The sequence below is a fragment of the Vicugna pacos genome, chromosome 12 (genome assembly GCF_048564905.1).
Source record: "Vicugna pacos chromosome 12, VicPac4, whole genome shotgun sequence".
Lineage (NCBI taxonomy): Eukaryota > Metazoa > Chordata > Mammalia > Artiodactyla > Camelidae > Vicugna > Vicugna pacos.
The window spans coordinates 30654633-30674835 of NC_132998.1; the positions used below are offsets into that span (position 1 = coordinate 30654633).

Below are 20203 nucleotides of genomic sequence, written 5' to 3' on the forward strand. Positions count from 1 at the left end.
GTGCTGAGCATATTTAAGTTAGGCTAGGCTAAGATACAATATTCTGCAGGTTAGGTGCGTTAAATGCATTTTTGACTTAAATATTTTCAAATTACAATGGGTTTAACGAGACATAACTCCATCATAAGTCGAGGAAGATCTGTATTTTTAAAGTGGCCCAAAACAAGTATTGTGAAATTACTCCATTGTTTATTCAAAAGCTATCATACAAGCGCCCAAAGAACAGTTTGTATATAATGGTGCTTACATGCTGAAATGCATCCTGTGATGTTAACGTGGATTTGTGGCTGTGAGCTATAGTTTCAAGAAGACAAGAGCTATCTTCTTACTGTAGTGAAGCATGGTTTCAATCTCTTAAGAGATCATCAAAAAGCAAGCTGGGATAATTTTATAGCTGTGAACCTAATTTTACCTCCTAATAAAAATATGATACCGCCTATATGGAAAATTTTAAAAGATTCTATTTGAAAACTTATTAAAGAAGTTTGTGAAATTACAGGTTATCCAACTTTGAGAAAACACAGCTCTGGGACCAAACTCTCCCTGAAAATCTTTGTTTGAAGTGAGGCAGGAATTCTGAAGTGGCATCTGATTTCATCATCGCAAGATATCAGACATACAGTCCTGATTTAGAAAGCCCAGATTAAGACCTTACTGAAAGACAGCTTTGATCTATTAGGATATGGCAAAACGTCATATATCTGATGACTGTAAGAGCTAACATTTACTAATCACCAACTTCGCATCAAGCAATGCCTTAAGTGTTTATTTACTCCTCATTAAATCCAATACTAAATGAGGTAGGAACTAACATTTCCCCCAGTTTATACATGAGAAAACTGAAGCACAGAGATTATGTAACCTTCCGAATATTACACCCCCTAGTGTAATCCTAGTCTTGAGTGCAGAGCCCACACCTGCACTGCCCAGTATGGTGTCACTGGCCCATGTGGCTGTTGAGCACATGAAATGTGGCCAGTGAGAACTGAGATGTGCTATAAGTGTACATCTTGCACACCAGATTTCAAAGCCTTAGTATAAAGTATATAAAATGTCTCCTTAACAATTTTTCTAATGATTGCACATTTAAATATTTTGGATACACAAGTTTTAATAAGATATGATTAAAATTAGTTTTGTTGATTTATTTTTTACTTTTTTCATGTGGCTATGAGAAAATTTTCAGTTATATCCCTGGCTTTCATTCTATTTCAATAGAATGAAATTCTATTTCAGCCCTGGTCCACAGTCTTACACTACATTTATGGCCTCTTCCTTCTCTTCTTGCTAGTGGTTGGGTTTTGTATAAGACTACTAGTGAGATGAATGAACTTTTGGCATGAATGACGTGGTGGCGAATGTGGAAAGGAACAAAAGAAGAGAAGTGGAGATGTCACCGGAGATGATCAACAGTAAAATCCCAAAGAAGCAAGACATGTTGGCTATGTCTTCAGCACACATAGCTCTGTGGTACTGTTCATTGTATAGAATGCCCTTCATTTCTAGACACTGTTCTGGCTAAAGCTTTTGAGGGGCAGTTACCAGCAACCAATTGACATCTTCCTTGTCACATTCTAGACAATAGAAGAAAAACACCCCTCTTGAAGATTTACCTTGGGGCCAGTCAGCAGAACACTGGTCTGCCCATCAAAGACTACCCAGTAATTTCATTCACCCTTGGATATTTTCTTCCTTTATTCCCAAGTCAGACAAGATTCCTGTCCTTGATGTTTTGTGGGTACCTTCTCCTCCTTTTTTGCATACCATAAGGGGAAAAGGATGTGAGGCCATGGGAGAGAGGAGGAAGGGGAAGAAACAAGACAAATGGGTCTCCATATGAAAAGGAGGGGACCATTGTGGTCAAGGATGAGGGCACAAAAAAGGACAAACTGTTCTTGCTCTCTCTGTCCAGTGGCTACCACATCCTCTATTTTATCGCAGTATGAGCTTTGCTCCTCCTGCCCACTCTCCTCACTACTCTGATTTAGAAGCCCCTATAGGCTTGAAGTTTTCACTGTTTTCATCTGAACCTGCAAAGAGGCAGAGTAATTCGCCAGGTTAGTCGTGGAGGAGCAGGAGACAGTGGATCACAAACAACAGGGGTCCTGATGACTTCAGAAAACTTTCTTTTTAAGATCTAAAGAAATGTGTCCAAGTCACAAGATGCAACAGTGATACCTGAAGACTCCGTAAAATCTGAGATGTGAAAACTGATTCTTGGACTCGAGATTATGTGTTTCTGGACAGAATACTCCAAAGGATGCAGTACTAGGCAGTCCAGTTGATCCCCTGAGAACATCATGCCCCCAGCTGAAGTTCCTGAAGACATAACTTGAGTATCTATTTTTCCTTTTGCCCCAACAAGCTCCAGGTGTTGGTTCAACAGGCAACTGAGTGAATATAAGAACAGACGTACTTTTTTAAAAAAGATCAGAAAATTCTGCCAGTAATGGAAAGGGGAAAACACATTAACAACATGTATAAGGGGGTAAACAACATTAACCTGATTTGTTTTAAAATTTATATATATATATATATAAAAGTACATATATATATATACACACACACACACACATATATATATACACACTTTACTGAGTCTTCAAATATCATCCACTAGAATGTAAGATTCATGAAGGCAATGTTTCTTTGGTCTATTTTTTGTTCTATTGCCATCATCAAGAAAAGTGCCTGAAATGTAGCAGGCATTCAAAAAGCATTTATTAAATGAATGAATGAACTGAATGGATGAATACATATCTATACTCACCATTGGAAAGAAATGCTTCAAGGTGTTAATGAGGGTTATCTCCAGATGGAGGGATTATGGGAGAACTGAATATTTTCTATATAATATTCTGCATTTTCCAACTTTTAAAATAAGGATGAATTGTTTATAATTGGGACAAAATAAATAGTACTTTTAAAAGATTTTCAGACAATAACTTTTTTAAAGGCATATCGGTGTATTTAAAGTCACATAGATGGTTCCTCCTTTTTACTACATGTCCTAGAACACTTATACATGCAGGTCAAATGAGAAGACATTTCGTGTGGAGGCTGGATTTTAACTCCAGACTATGCACTGGGCACGGTGGACACAAAAGGTTGAAGGTGACAGAGCCACTGCCTTTTAACCAGGTCCTAGGGAAGAAAATCTGAAGAAGTGAGAGAAAGCTGTACAGAAACCCTTGCAGTTGTATTGCAGTTATGATTTTACATTAGCTACCACTTTAAAACACGTAGAGAATTCCTGAGGAATCAGGACAGGGCTTACTGTTCCCATTTTACAGATGAGGTCGTGTTGCTGAGAAGCTGAGCTGCTTGCTTAAGGTCACAAAGTGGTAGCTTCACACACACCCACATTTTTACACTACCCTGGGCTGTCAGCTTTCCAAAGAGCTGCCACGAAGAGGCTCTGCCCGGGTCTTGGGGAGGAATTCTAACTGGACATTTGTGCTTTTCTAGCCACATGTGGCTACTTAAATTTAAATTAATTAAAATCAATTGACATGAAACATGAAACATGCAGCTCTTCAACTGTGCTAGCCAAGTTTCAAGCTCTCTATAGCCACGTGTAGCTAGTGGCTGCCGAATTAGACAACACCAGGGACACTTCCATAATCCCAGGAAGCTTTATTGGATAGCACTGTTATAAATTCATTTCAACTGGAGTTTTTATTTTCACGTAACAGTCAATGTGTCTTGAACAACTACAGTGTGAGGCCTCATTTAAACCTCATAAAAACTTCTCTAGGAAGGCTCTGTTTTATCTCCATTTTCAGACAAGCGTGCTGAGGCCAGAGGGGTTCTGCAGCTCACTGGAGATCATGTACCTAGTGAGGAGATGGAGCTGGGATTGAATGCAGCCAGTCTGGAACCCAGAGCTAGTTGGTGTATTTCACCACTGCCAGTCATTCTTAAAATGTGGTCCCTGGACCTGCAGGATCAGCATTGCCGTGTTAGAAATGCAGATTCTCAGGCCCTCACAGCCCTACTGAATCAGAAACGCATGAAGGGGCCCAGTCCTTTGTGTTTTAACCAGCTCTTCAGCTGACACTAGTGCAGCTTCGAGTCTGAGAACCACCACGCTCTACTACGTTACACTCCCATTTTTTAAGCATCTCTGACATACCCACACTGTGCTAGATCTTGGTTATCGATGTCTTTTAAACTCATAATGGTAAGCTCAAAAAATGTTTCTAGCGGAATAAAAAGGATAATTAATTAACATGGACGGAGCATTTACTCTGTAGCAGACTCATGGGGTCCATTTCTCACTCAAATGGACTCAGAGACATTATCTACCTGGCCCATGGTCACACAGATAATACGTGGTAGGGCAGGGATGTGAATCCAGGCTCTGGGCTCCAAAGTCCATCCTCTTCACTAGGAAGCCTTGCTTAGAGGACAGCAAAGAAAGAACTCATTGTGTCCCCAAATACAAATGAGTTTTAAAATTCTTTGCCACTGGAGTGTCCTCCACTCTACTCTCCTCCTGGACTGAATTTCCTTTTTCCTCTCCAGGTCACATTCTAGCAATTTTTAAAATTCAGTCCAACACAAAAATAACTTTTCATATCAGCAGATATCTGTCCTAGAACATGCCAACCTCAAGCTCAGAATTTCTATTCATGGAGGTTTCCAAAAAATAGAAATTCAGCCATTCATTCTTTCATGTAATGAATTATTGATGTCTACTGTGTGGCATACACAGTCCTAGGCTCTTGCCCTCATGGAGCTTATGTTCTACTGGGAAAGACAGACAATAAACAGGTAAGCAAATAAATAAAAATAACTGCAGATTATACAAAGCAGTAAGAAGGAAATAAACAAGATGCTGTGTTAAAGAATAAATGATGATCATTACGGCTAATTTCCCTGAGATGGTGACCTCCAACTGATACATGAAGAGCCTAGCAGATGGCATTCCCGTCAGAAAGTTCAGCATGTGCAAAGGCCCTGAAGTTGAAAAGAGCCTGACTGGTTCTAGCAAATGAGGCTGTGGGACATAGGTCAGGGGGAAAGTGATGTGGGTGGGCTAAGATGAGGTTGGAGATGGAGGAAGGGGCCCTGTGGGTCAAGGTAACATATTTCTATCTTATTCTAAATGGCTTTTGTGCTTTAACAAAGGAATGGCATGATCTGATTTACAGTTTTAAAAGATCACTCTGGATGTGAAGTGGTTTTAAAAAGCCAAGAATGGAAGAAGGAAGAATAGTTAGGAACCTGTGGCTGGATGGCTAGGATGATGATGACGCATATAGAAGTAAGTAGATAGATACAAAAAGTTATTTCAGAGGCAGATGACTGTGTGCTCAGTAATTGATTAATAAGTGGTGAATAAATAAGTCTTCAATGAATGAATGAGTGAATGAAAGGGTATATCTGGACTGCAGCCCTGGACAGTGTCTTATTCAACATGTTCCCCCCATACTTATTATGGTCCCTATTTAATACCTGCTTGTTGAACAAATACATTTGGTGAGAGGACTGTAAAATGGATTCTGGGAAGAACTGTTCTAATTTTTCTTCCAAGAATAATAAAGCAGCAGCTCTAATTCATGGAGCAACTTTCCTGTGCCAATTGTGTGTTCATAAAATAGTCCTCACAACAGCCCTGTGAACTGGTACGATTATCATCCCAATTTTACAACTGAGGAAACTGGTATTCACAAACATATATTCAACACATTTATTTAATAAGTGTTTATTGAGTGCTTTAAGTGTTGAATCTCATGGATAACAAGTGGCAGATCTGGTATTGAACTTAAGACTGTGATTCTGAAGCCCAAGTTCTTTTACTAAGTTATACTAGTGAAAATTAAGGAATTAAAGACTTGAAAAAATCCATCACTCACCTAAATCGGCTATGTAATTTATAGGTAACAACAAGTACAAAACGTGAGCTGGTGAGGCTGGGTTTGGAGCACACCAGAAGCCTGTACCCCTGACCTTTATCCCCAACTGAGAACACTTCTGTGCATGACACCGGGATCTCTTGCCATGGCTGGAGACAGGGAGCTGGCTGGCTCTCCGTGTCTGCATTCCCATTTGCTGTCCCAGAGGTCCAACTGCCTGCAGCTCCCCCAATGTTATACCCTGATTGCTAAGTCTGGTCTGGCACAGGGACAGAGGGACTCCGAGGCCGAGGAGTCGAGAATTCTTGCTGGTCGCTTTGGGAGGGCCAGATAACACAAGTGAGACGCTGGCTTGCTAAAAAGAGGGAGGGCTATTTTGAGAATCTGTTCAAATCCTTTTTCACAGTGGAAAAACGGTAGCGCCCTGCACAGGATGTGATCTGACAGGAGTTATGCCTCTGGCGTCAGTACCGTGGGTTTCTATTTTTATTGTGAAAACTTGTAGCTTGAACCTAAAAAGTCCGGCCCCTAAGACATATGTAAAAATTGGTGTGAAATTAGGAAACTTTTCTAGAAAATGTCATAGATCAAGATTGGAGGGTCCATCTCTTAAATACATCATGACATATCTACATAAGGAATACCATGTGGCTATTAAAATGATTCTATGAGGCTTTATTTGTCCACAAAGAAATATGTCCATGCTACATTTTTCTGTGCAGAGAGATTATTAAAATAGTGTAAACTTCTGGCACGATTTTGTAGACTATATGCATGTTTATATGTGCATAGGAAAGTTTGAAAGTGTTATAAAAAAATAAAAGGTAGTTATTGTACCTTTATATTCATATTTTATGAGCTTTTGATAAAAAGTATGGATTATGTGTGTACAACCAGGAAACAAAAAAAAGAAGCAATTTCCATTTTGAAAGGAAAAGATGGTGATCAAAGTGGTTAAGGGAAATCCCATAGGTTAAGGATTGGGCAAGAATGGGCCAAAGTCCTTGGCTCAAGCTTTATTTCTAATATTCTCACGAAAGTGTTCTATTACTGAAATTATTCTCAAATTGTTTATATACTGTGTTGATTAGATGTGTAGATTTGGGTTCAAAGAACATCTAAAAAGTCAATGAAGGAAGAAATAAAAATAAATCAACTGTCATATCCACAAGCTTATAGTCAGTTCACAGGAACTAATTAACACTGAAACCTTTAACTGGGACCAGGACAGCTGTTTATGTAGGCATCTAGTAAAAGGCAGAGAACCTTGGGAGAGGAGAAAAATAAAGCTTGTGAGGCAAGAGGTCAAAGAGCTTCAGGCACCTTGTCCATGAAAGAAAATGTGGAGGACACATTGCAGAGGGGAAATAGAAAGCTGACCTCACCACATGCCAGTGCCAAACTCATCTGCAATGCTCAGTTTTCCTACCTCTTCAGTCTAGAGAGAGGGTTTTTTCCCCTTCAATTTTTTCCTCTAGTGGATATTCTGCCTAAATGTTGATTCATTTAAACTGCAATACAATTTTTTCCCCGAGGGAATTTTTATTTTTTGTTTTTAAAATTATTATTATTTAAAATTTTTCATTTTTCTAACTTTTTATTGCTGCTACCTAGAAATGCCATTAATTTGTGTCCAGTGACTTTATATTCAGCAAGTTTGTTAAACTTACCTATTAATTCTAAATAATTTGTAAATATTTAGGATTTTTTATTTACATAGTTATACCTGCAAATAATAAATTTTTATTTTTTAAATCCAATGTTCATGCCTTTTATTTCTTATGATTTAAATTTTTTGTCTTATTAAAGTCACTAGTACTTCCAGAACAGTGTGGAATAAAATTGATGACAGTGGGAAACCTGGTCTTATGCCCTATCCCAAAAGTCTATAGAGCTATAGACTGTGTGTGTGTCTGTGTAATTGATTTCAATTTAAGAAAGTTCCCTTCTAGTCCTAGTTTTCCAAGTTTTATAATGAATAGTTTCTATTTTTAAAATGTTTTTCTGCAACTATTGAGTAGAATTCTTTTTTTTATTCTGTTAATTGGGCATTATGTCGACTGACTTTTAATAAACCGCAAAACATTTTCAGTAAATATTTAATCTCAAAGAGGTTGTCTTTTTCATTAATACTTTGGAAGATATAATATATTAAAGATCATACAATTGTGAAGTGTAGCACAAAGTTCTACGTGGGTGTGCTATGGATTGAATCATGTCTCCCAAAATTCATACATTGAAGATCTAACTTCCAGTATCTCAGAATGTGACCTTTTGGAAATAAAGCTGATGCAGATGTAATTAGTTAGGATGAGGTCCTACTAGAGTAGGGTGGGTCCTTAATCCAATAGGCCTAGTGTCCTTAAAAAAAGGGAAAATTTGGACATAGAGAGAAGATAACATGAAGACATACAGGGAGAAGATGGCCATCTACAGCCAAAAAGAGAGGCCAAGACCACATTCTTCCTTTATAGCCCTCAGAGCAACCAATCCTGAAAACATCTTGATTTCCAACTTCTAGTCTCCAGAACTGTTAAGACAATAAATTTCTGTTGCTTAAGCCACCCAATTTATAATATTCTGTCACAGCAGGTTTAGCAAACTAATGCAAGGTGCAATACAGCCTATGGATATGTGTGTTTTGAATTCTACCAAAAGACATTTGAGTTGGGTCATCATATTTTCCTCCTGTGTAGGGGGTGTCACCAAAGACCATAAGTGCTTGCCCAAGGGCAGTCAGAGCCAGAAGTTGTAACAAAATTACCATACTAAACACAGTCATTTGACTAATCTACAACCTAGAAGTTTATATTTTCAAGTGACTTAAAACATTTTTTGAACATTTCATTGAGAAAATGAGAGATTAAGTTATATTTGGGGTCACTTTTAATTGGAGTGACATGGTTTTTCAATGATGTAGGTGTATCATTTAGTCCTCAGGAAAACCTTGAAGGAGAATAATATCTACATTATAACAATGAATAAACTGTGTGTCAGAAATTTTAAGTCACTGTCCAAGACTGAAAATTCAAACGTAGGCTTTGTAGGCTCCAAGTCATTCACAGAGGAAACTTAATCTATACGCACATATTTTTTAAAAGCATAACACCCCTGTATTTTGTTATGTGAATATTTTCTATGCCATAAACCCATTGCAATGCCCTTTCACCTATTTAATTTACTTGTGATTTCTTTTCTCCTAAAAATCCCTCCCCAGGTAGTGCCAAACCCTCATGAAAAGTCATATGCCAATCTAAGAAATAGTTTTAAAAGTTCTCTTATTTATTGCAACCAAAATGAGTCTCTTTGTACTCCATAAAGTCAAATGATCTGAATAAGGTATTCAGTATGAAGGTAGTAAGATAGCAAAAATATTTTTATAAGTTGGAATGACATATTCCTCCTACCACTCAGGGGACATGCTAGGATATTCTTGCTCTGCAAAAGGGTTTTTACACCATTGTGACATCATGTAGTCCCTACATATAAATGCTTATAAAACTATCCATTAAAAGTGTTGGGTGGTTTTGCCTCTGAAATAATTTGCATAGAGAAATCTAGGAGAAATACTAATTTCTTATGACTAAATGCATAAAACTGATGGTTTTCCTTATACTTTGAAGTGTCTTAAATATTTTTAAAGTACAGAAATATAATAATTCCTTTTAGGTAGCCTAAGAAACACCATTACCTTTTATGTTGATTATCTAACTTCCTTCTATTAGATTAAGCTGATTTCCTAGTGATTTTAATAAAAGTGCCACACAAAATTAAAAAACCATGTCACTGTCTTTGAAGAAAACCTCAAAGGAAGCTTATCCAAAAAAGGCAATGAATAAAATAATGCAATGAGTAAATAGAAATAGATATAGTTTATGCCTCCATCTGCTTCTCAAAAGGGCTGAAAAGCATCAGACAATGAATACATATAAGGGTGTATTTGGTAAATAATAAAAGATTAGGAAACTCGGAAGGCATAGACAAAAGAGGGATAATTAAATCAGAAGTCATGAATGAGAGTGTTTAAATAAACGGATAAAAAAAAAATCAATGGGATTGCTTATTACTGAATGTCTGGGATGTGATGTTCCTAATATCCTTGCCATCAGAGCAATAGAGAAGGAGGAAGAAGCAAATTAGATGCAATCAGTGCTTCCCAAACTTCTCCTCTAAATTTCAAAGAGAATGACTTCCAGGGTACAAAAACTGAAACAATCCACCAGAAGTGAAAAATCATTTGAGGATTTAGCATAAGAATTCATGGAACTAATGCATTCTATCAATGGATACAACAAAATTTGTTTCAATGAAAAAATAATGTTTATTGTTCCTATCTGTGAATAAAATGCATCCTCCAAGATGAAGTAGCATGATAATCCTATAGCTTAACACCGTATTCTAACAACATGGTACACTTCCTATTACTCCTCGTAAGTAAATATACACTGTTTGAAAAGTGCATGTTTACAAAATTCTTGTTACCTGATTTATTTTTTTAAATCACACTACAGATGTTTAAAAGTAAAATTTTAAATTTAAATAAAACATATATGCAGGGCTATATCCTAGAAGACAGTATAAAAAATAAGTTACACCTTATAAAGACTGAAACCCAACCCTGAATAAGCTCAGCCCCTGACTCAATTAAAGTGATCTGCTCCTAATCTATCTTCTAATCAAAGCTAAGATATACCATATAATCCAGCAATCCCACTCCTGGGCATATATCCAGAGAGAACTCTAATTCGAAAAGATAAATGCACTCCAATGTTCACAGAAGCACTATATACAATAGCCAAAACATGGAAGCAACCTAAATGCACATCAACAGATGACTGGATAAAGACACTGTGGTATATTTATACAATGGAATACTACTCAGCCATAAAATAGAATAAAATAATGCCATTTGCAGCAGCATGGATGAAACTGGAGATCATTATTCTAAGTAAAGTAAGCCAAAAAGAGAAAGAAAAATACCATATGATATCATTCATATGTGGAATATAAAAAAAGAAAAAAGAAGACACAAATGAACTTATCTACAAAGCAGAAACAGACTCACAGATATACTAAACAAACTTAGTTACCAGGGGGGAAAAGGGGGAAAGGGATAAATTTGGGAGTTTGAGAGTTGCAAATATTAACTACTATATATAAAATAGATAAGCAACAAGTTTCTTCTGTATAGCACAGGGAGCTATATTCAGTATCTTTTAGTAACCTATAATGAAAAAGAGTATGAAAACAAATATATGTATGTATATGTATAACTGAAACATTATGCTGCACACCAGAAAAAAAAGCCAAGATAAATTCTCTCTGGGGGAAATAATATCATCCAGAGTGTCTAATTTTTCATATTCAATTTAAAATTACCAGACATAACAAGAAACAGAATCAACAGGAAAAACAGACAATGGAAACAGACCCAAAAATGATCCAATGGGGGGGTAGTAACTGCCTTAGAAGAAAAAATGTCAAACCATGTGTACACACAGAAGAAACTTAAGAACCAAGCTGATTTGCCTCTGGTTGAGAAATTCAAAATTTGGAAGCACCAGGTATCACAGAGTCAAAAACAGAGTGATTAGTTGAATGCCTAAGTGCAATAGTTGCATCCCCTGGTCCTTTATCCAGAAAAGAAATTCTTCCATCTAATAGGAGATCACAGCTTTATCATGTGGAGAAATTAATGTGGATCAGGATCGCTCCAACTTAGGTTGGGAGGTAAAGTGAAGCGTGAAGCTGAAAACACTAATATTAGGTGAATATCTACTTACTGAATGATGGGAACCCCAGAATCCCAGGAGCCAGGTGTATGCCTCTTCAGTCTCCCTCCAGGAGTATTCTCAGGAATATTCTTTTGCAGGTGGTAATACTTGGGATCCCCAAAGAAATAGCCAGCTCCCAACCATACCATCTTGAATTGAAGCCCATAGTCAGCAAGTTCTAGCCAAAAATGCTTTTTAGTGCCTTACACATCAGTGGAGAGACAAGAATTACCAGACATTTGAAGAAACTCACAAACATAAAATAGAAGAAAAAGCAAATTTGAAACATAAAGTAGAGGGGAGTGCTTGGAAAGAAAGGAGATTATACTGGAAATGGAGAAAAACTTAAAGCTACAGATAGATATAATAAATAACGTTAGAGAGACAGTCGAGGATAATTTGTCTATAGAATAAAAAGATACAATAAAAATAGAAAGTCAGAAAACAAGATAAAACATTTGAATATTTAAAATATAATAGCTAACATAAAATTGAATTGAGTTGGAATATGAATTCAAGGAAATATCCCAGAAAGTGGAACAACAACAAAAAAAAAGATGAAAAAGAGAAGAGAAACAGACGGGACCTAACCAAATTTAAAAGCTTTTGCACAGCAAAGGAAAACTGTCAGCAAAACAAAAAACCCACAGAATTGGGAGAAAATATTTGCAAATGGTGCGACTGATAAGGCATTAACATCCAGAATATATAAACAGTTCATACAATTCAATATCAAAAAAACCCACAACCCAATCAAAAAATGGGCAGAAGACCTAAATAGACATTTTTCCAAAGAAGATATATAAATGGCCAACAGGCACATGAAAAGATGCTCAACATTGCTAACTATGAGAGAAATGCACATCAAAACCACAATGAGGTATCACGTCACACCAGTCAGAATGGCTAACATCAAAAAGTCTACAAATAAATGCTGGAGAGGATGTGGAGAAAAAGGAATCCTCCTACACTATTGGTGGGAACGTAAATTTGTGCAGCCACTATAGAAAACAGTACGGAGGTTTTTAAAGAAATTTACCATATGATACAGCAATCCCACTCCTGGGTATATAGCCAGAAAAAATGAAAACTCTAATTTGAGAAGGTACATACACTCCAATGTTCACAGCATTATTTACAATAGGCAAGACATGGAAGCAACCCACGTGCCCATCAACAGACAATTGGCTTAAGAAGATGTGGCATATACATATTGTGGAATGTTACTCAGCTATAAAAAATAATGAAATTTTACCATTTGCAGCAACATGGATAAATAGAGAATATTATGCTTAGTGAAATAAGTCAGAGAGAGAAATACTATATAATACCACTCATATATGGACTCTAAAAAAATTACAAATAAATCTATATACAAAACAGAAACAGACCAACAGACATAGAAAATAAATTTATGGTTATCAAAGAAGGGGCAGAAGGACTAATTATGAGGACTGGATTACCAGATACAAACTACTATACATAAAATAGACATGCAAAAAGAATTTACTGTACAGGACACAGAATCATATCCAATATCTTGTAATAACTTATAATGGAATATAACCTGCCAAAAAAACCCACTGAATTACTGTGCTGTACATCTAAAACTGATGCAATATTGTAAATCAACTACACTTCAATTAAAAAACAAGAATTATTTTCTTACAGTCTATTGGACAGATGTTCAAAACATGGGTCTCACTGGGCTGAAATCAAGATGTTGGCAGGACTACGTTCCCTTCTGGAGGATCTAGAGTGGAATGCTTTTTCTTGCATTTTCCAGCTTCTAGCAGATGCCCACATTCACTGGCTCCTGGACGCCTTCCATCTTTAAAGCTAGCAATGACTGGCTGAGTCTCTCTCACGTCTTGTCACTCTAATGTAGACTCTTCTGCCTCCCTCTTCCACCTTCAACGACGCTTGTAAGCGATTCCATTGGACTCACCTGGGTAATCAGGCTGTTCTCCCTATTTTAAGGTCAGCTAATTAACAACCTTACTTGTAGCTGCACCCTTAATACTCTTTTGCCATGTCACATAGATTATTCACAGGCTCTGGAGATTAGGACATCTTTGGCAGTTATTAGGCTATTTACCACATCACCCTAAGGTATCGTGTTCTCTTAACCACATTATCTGCAGCAGAAATGTTTTGGGGGTGCCCACCTAAGCATACCCTTTCTCAAATAATGTCTGCCCATCTCCACTAGTCACAGCTAAATGGCACGACGAGGGTGAGCCCTTTTACAGATGAGCCAGTAATTAACAACATCTGAAAACTATTACGGAAGACAGGCTGGTCAAGTAAATTATGTTTGGGGATTTGAATTTAGAGGTAAAGACAGAAGATACCAGGTATCTATAAATTCAGAAGATGCAAGGTTATGCAGACTTGGAAGCTAGGAGTCAGTAGCATTTTTTAGCATGTTTAATTTAACAGCTAAAGAAGCTGGTTGAGAAAGAAAGGGTATAGAATAGATGCAATGAAAAATAAAGCAAAAAACGATGAGGTAACTTTAAGAGATAAGATGAGGTTACTTTAGTTTCTTCCACAGTTTTTCATGATGTTGACATTTTTGAGGATTACTGGTTAGGTGTATTGCATAATGTCCCCAACTTGCATTTGTCTGTTTTCTCATCGTTAGACTCAGGTTGTGGGTTTTAGGGGAGGAAGACCACAGAGATAAAGTGCTGTTCTCAACACATCTTATCAAGGGCACATACTATCAATATGACTTATCATTGATGATGCTAACCTTAGTTACTTGGCTGAGGTAGTGTCAGTTTTCTCTATTATAAAGACAAAGAATGGGGAGTTGTCTCCACCTTTCTGAGGGTAGAGTATCTATATACACTATTCGGAATTCTGCATCCAACATATGTCTACTATCCTTAATTAATTTATTAAATCATTTATTTATACCAATATGGACCCATACATGTTTATTTTATACTTTGGATTATAATTCAGCTTTCTCTACTTTAAAGTCATCCTCTGTTTATTAACTACACTGCTTGACTTTCTTCTCACTTCTGTACTCTTTCCAAAATAAATTATATCGAGGAGGGAGGGTATATAGCTCAGTGGCAGAGTGCATACCTAGCGTCTGCCGAGGAGGGCTGAAGAGGGATCCGAGGAGGTAAGCTGCCCAACTGGAAAAAGGCACGAGGAGCCGACACAATCGTGAGGAGCGGACGTGGAGCAAAACAGCACTTTGGTGTACTACAAGCGGGTCGCGCGCACAGTGGGCGGCGGCGACACTCAGCACTTTCTTTCAGTTCAACAAAATGGCGCACCCAGGCCTGGCGCGCTTGTCTTTTTTTAATAGATATGCTGCCCGCACATGCGTATTGTTCATAATGCGGACTCACGCCACTGACGCATGCGTGGTGTTCACGCCACTGGCGCATGCGTATGTTTACCTTTTACCTGGTGTAAGCTATAGTGAACTTTGGCCGGGGCCCCACGGCTTACTCACTTTAGGCTGCCGACACCTAGCATGCGCAAGATCCTGGGTTCAACTTCCAGTACCTCTGTTTAAAAAAATAAACAAATAAGCAAAGCTAAAATTACCTCCCCCTCATTAAAAAAAATTTAAAAAAGAAAAAGGAAAAAATTTTTAAATAAATAAATTATATCCATTGCTTTAATTGCCATTTATGCTCAAAAGATTAAAGATGTCTCTCTCCAAGCTACTGAAAATTTTCTCATGAAAGTGTTGATGGCATCTACAGTAAGCCCTGGCTGAGATTCTTGTGTTTAGTTCCTACCAGGTTAATTTGTTACAAATGACATAGTGCTTGTCTTAGCCTACAAACTGGTCATCAATAAATAATTACAATGTATATGTACATGCACCAAAAAAAGAGACAGAGAGAAGGAATTGTAAGACTTACAGGGTCAATTCATGAAGTCTAACAGTAAGTCAGCTAGAATGTCCAAAATATGAGACAGAGGAAATAGTGGGGAATAAATTATCAAAGAAATAACAGTAAAAATATGCTACAACTGAAAAGCATGAGACTTCAGGTTCACAAGGTGCATCAAATGTTCAGCACAATATATTAAAAAAAAAAAACAAAAACGTGCCAGGGCACAAACGGAAATTTTAGAACACCCAGGATAGAAAGGAGATCTAAAATTTTTCAGAAAGGAAAAGAAAAGGAGCCACCATCTGAAGGGATTTCTGATGTCACAAAAAATCGTGAATATGAGGAGATGAAAAAATGCCATCCAAATTCAGAAGGACACTAGTATTCAATCTTGAATTCTTTATCCAAACTAAAAATCAAATATAAATGAGGATAAAATGAAGATATTTTTACATGTACAGAGACTGAAAACATTAACCTGCTGTGAGGTTGATTAAGAGGCTCTTTGAAGATACATCTTAGGAAAATGAGAGGAAGCCTGATGTCCTGTAAGTAGGGGCAGGTTGATAGCATCTAAAGTTGAAACAACAACAACAAAAAACATAGCAGCACTGGCATTTATTTAGATACGTGTCATAAATAGAAGAAATAGCTAAAAGAATTTGAAGTGAATGCATCTGAGAGCAAGACTGAAACAGGGGAGGGTTGGAGCCAGGTTCCATTGTTTCTTATTATAAGCCTTTTGGAACTATTTGAAGTTTAAATTCTGTACATGAGTACCTTGATATAAATTGAAAATACAGTAATTTTTACCTATGTGGATTTAAAACGTTGATTAAGATCATCAAATTGTTCTCCAAAGATGGTACTAACATATACTCCCACCAACAGTAATGGAGAGCAGGTGGTAATTTTATATATGATTTTTGTTAATGGCATTTAATAAACTTAGCAAAGGTTCTTCTGCAAAATGATAGTTGTAAAGATCTAGCATTGGCACAGGAGAACCTACGTCAACGGATACCGAAGATAGTCTTGACATTGGCAGACCGGATGGCATAGTAGAAAGAATTAGGTGGACCTGAGTTCAAACTGATACTGCGACACTCATTAGCAGGATGACTTTAGAAAAGGTACTTAAATGCTTCTAGCATCAGTTTCTCCATCTATATAATGGGGCTCCTAGTACCCACCCTGACTCAGGGTATGGCCTACCTGAAAGAGAAAGAGAGGGAGAGAGAGAAAGGGAAGAGACAGCAAACACACCAGTATTCCAGTAAGTTCTATGCTGGTGCACTTCTCTCACCCATAATTAATAAAAACTGAGTGTCATAAGTAACTTGATTCAGTTAATGGTGTTTGTCGAGTTCCCCCTCTCCTCCAAAAGCTAAAACTGAGACAAAAAAAAGTGAATGTTAGTAGTTTGAGAGGTGGTTCCAGAGAACAGCACTAGGGGAACAAGGAAGTATAACATGCCTCAGCATTATTCCCAATAAGTGGTGAAGAGGCCAAGGTAAGTATCTATCAACGCCCATCTTTCATTGGTTGAGAGCTGATCTTAAGGCACCACTGAACCCTGAGCACTTCCAATGTACTCCTCACATCCTCAGAGTCAGCTCTGCCAACCAGAAGATGCTCTTGGGAAAAAAAAGTATCTTTTATACTTATGACTGGTTGATTGTATTATTTTGAGCTCTTCAAACTTAACCTTGATAAAAGTAAATCATGAAACTGGAACATTGTTAGAGCTTCCTCAACTGAGGAAAAACAGTTATGAGTGAAGCCTCCATACTGTGAGAATTACAAATTATAGGCTTTAATTTCTTAGATTAGTTTCAGTTATAGAAATAGAAGTTACAATTTTACTTGATATTCAAAGAACTTTTAAATACCGTGCTAAAATTGTCTTCCCAGAAAGATAAGGAAAAGTTGTTTAGAAACTGTTTAAATTCCTAAGACCACAGAAGTACTAAGAACAAAGAGTATTTTTGGAGATTATCCAGGTAGGGCAAAGGTCTTTAAAATTAAACTATACATGTTGTGATCCTTGTTAGTGTAATTTAAAATTCAAATGAACTTTTGTCATTCTTTTGGCTGCCCAGCATCTGAACCCCTTTCTATGTTTGGGGAATTCTTGACCTTGTGCGTCTTGATAGGCTACAGAAACAGTCTCCCAGTACAAGAATCAAAAGTCCAGATAATCACTTTTCTAGCTTTCTTTGCAGCCAAGCGTGAGCACATGACCAGCACATGACCAAGCATCAGCCAATTGGAAGTCTCCTTTTCAGAATTTGAATGAGGATCTAGTGATGTACACAATCATCTCTGAATTCAATGGCCATTGCAGCCAGATAGTTTCTGGGGGCAGCAGTGATGCTATGTTAGCTCTGTTCAGTGACATGTAAGTCAAAGCATCTGGTGACTGGTAACAATGACAATGATGTTCTCACTTTGATGTGCAGGTTTTTTGGAAAGTCTGTAAGCAATCTAATACCCTTCATTAAATCCCAGTGAATACTTTAGTGAGTCAAAGCTGATTTCAGTTACAACCAAGAGAGTTTACTGCTTCAAAATTCAGTACCAGGAAGTAGGATGTTGTCAGCAGCAAATGTTAAACCAGTTTGTGGCCCCGAGCATCCCAACTGATCTTCCTGATTTTACTAAGCTAATGAGAAGAAGCAACATGGTCCAAAAGCTATCAGCCTAACTCTAAAACTTGTATGATCTTTCATCACATGACTTGTTATAATTTAATTGCTTATGTAAAAGATACTTGTTACGTAAAATTTCACTTGTTCTCCTACATCTTAAAATGTTTTTTATAGGAAATTTGTTAACTTAAGCAGGATCTGAACTCACTAGCCTTTTGTTGATCAATCTACCACTACAAATCCTGGATGGGCTTGCTTATCAAAGAGAATCTTCACTAGCTTCTATAGCTCTAGAAAATAAATCTACCTCTGGTAGCAGATCCAATCACTGGGCAGAGCATTATTCTTGCATGATTTGCAGATATCTCATTTTGAACCACATCTACTTCTTTGGCACCTATGATTGACTCATCGATCACCATTAAAACATTCACGTGCCCTCCTTATTTGGGCTTCTGATTATGTGGCCCACTACTGAAAAAACCTAGATGCTGTAGATTCTTCTTCCACTTCTGGCTCTTTATTAAAGTTCATGACGTGAGTAAGTCAGGGCTATCCTGACAGACAATTCTTGGGGTGGAATATTTCACACATTCACAGGATACCTCACTGTTGATGACTGACAAAGAACACACAATCCCTACTTGCTGTCCTCTTTCTTTCTTATATCTACCCACTGCCCTGAAAATCCATCCATGTGTAAGTTAGACAGGCAGCCATTCATCAAATTCAAAGCACTTTTTCATCACATTGCAAGGGCAAACACAGGTATCTTCAGCTCCGAGTTGGGGGCAGAAAACTTGAAAACATTTGGTTCATTTTAGTTGTTAAAAATGTTTTCATTAACATTCATCAATGTCTGAAAAAGGAGTAAATGTTTAAAACCTATTTTACATTACGATCTTTATTATCAGAATCCACATCATCAAAATACAAAATCAAATTCCACCCAGATTATGTGAGTTGGAGAAAAATATATATGCACCAAAATATCTCAATATAAATAAACATTGTGGTTATATGAATGTGTAAGAGTCATTCCAGCCCTCTGAAGAACAGGTGTGGATGGTGTCTGATAATAAAGTGACACTATCCATGTGAGTATGGAAATATTCAGGGTCCATTTTATATTTGTAAAGTTGGAGATTAAAAGGAGAGATTTCAGGGCTATATACCATCCTTTACAAATCATGATTCAAAAGAATAGGCTTCTGGTATTTCTAGTTATTGATAAGCTCTATAAATATTACCTCGAGGAAACTAAAACCAGGTGAAGAAGACTATATATTGTATGAGTCCATTTATACGATATTCAAGAAGGTGGGCATAGATTGGGAAGAGAAGTGAGAAAATCTTACGGAGTACTTGGAAATATTTCATACCTTAATCTGGAATGATGTTTATAGGGGTATATACATTAATCTGCACTGTTAAGGTTAGAAATAATTAATACTACCACATTAATGCACTTGAAGTGCTTTACTATATATGTACCCAACTACTCAAGGAATTGTTCATCAGTAAGCCATTAAGTAAATTTTGGTTAAATAGTAACAGAATTTATAAATTATGATTAATTATTGATAGAATTGAAGCTGCAGGATAGAAGGAACCATGTCTGTTTCACTTAGCACTGGCTACCCAGAGCATGGCATATTCTTCAAGGCACAGGGCAGCAACAGAAAGAAGGAAACGGAGGAAGAAGGAAAGGAAATTATTTTAGCTGCTTTTCAGTTTATGTATTATAATTATGCTGCCATCCACTTCATGCATTTGTTTTTTTTCCTTAATTTAGTAAAGGAGATGAATTTGAGCGGGGCTGCCCCATAGAATATTTCCTGTTTCCTATTTCCTACATAGAATGACTGGGATGAGGAAAAAGAAATTATTCTCGTCACTGTTCATAAGGCTATGAACAGGACAAAACAAAGAGAGAAAAGAGGATAAACTAAACAGAAGAACCATAAACTCCAGGATCAGAGCCCAGAGGAGGATCTTGTGATTTAAAGGAAGTTGACAGTCACCTGGAAGGAAAGATTTCA

General features: G+C 37.1%; 1 protein-coding gene across 7 annotated transcripts in view; it reads right to left on the reverse strand.

The window, feature by feature from the left end:
* MYBPC1 (myosin binding protein C1) overlaps positions 1-14922 on the reverse strand; it is a 124702-nt gene extending 109780 nt beyond the window's left edge. For 4 of the 7 annotated variants that reach the window (XM_072973116.1, XM_072973117.1, XM_072973115.1 and 1 more), the window contains exon 1: positions 14738-14922. The gene's annotated coding sequence lies outside the window, so the exon portion shown is untranslated. The remainder of the gene's footprint in view (positions 1-14737) is intronic. The other 3 variants (XM_072973120.1, XM_072973119.1, XM_072973118.1) reach the window with 1 other exon arrangement.
* Between the last annotated feature and the right edge of the window lie 5281 nt (positions 14923-20203).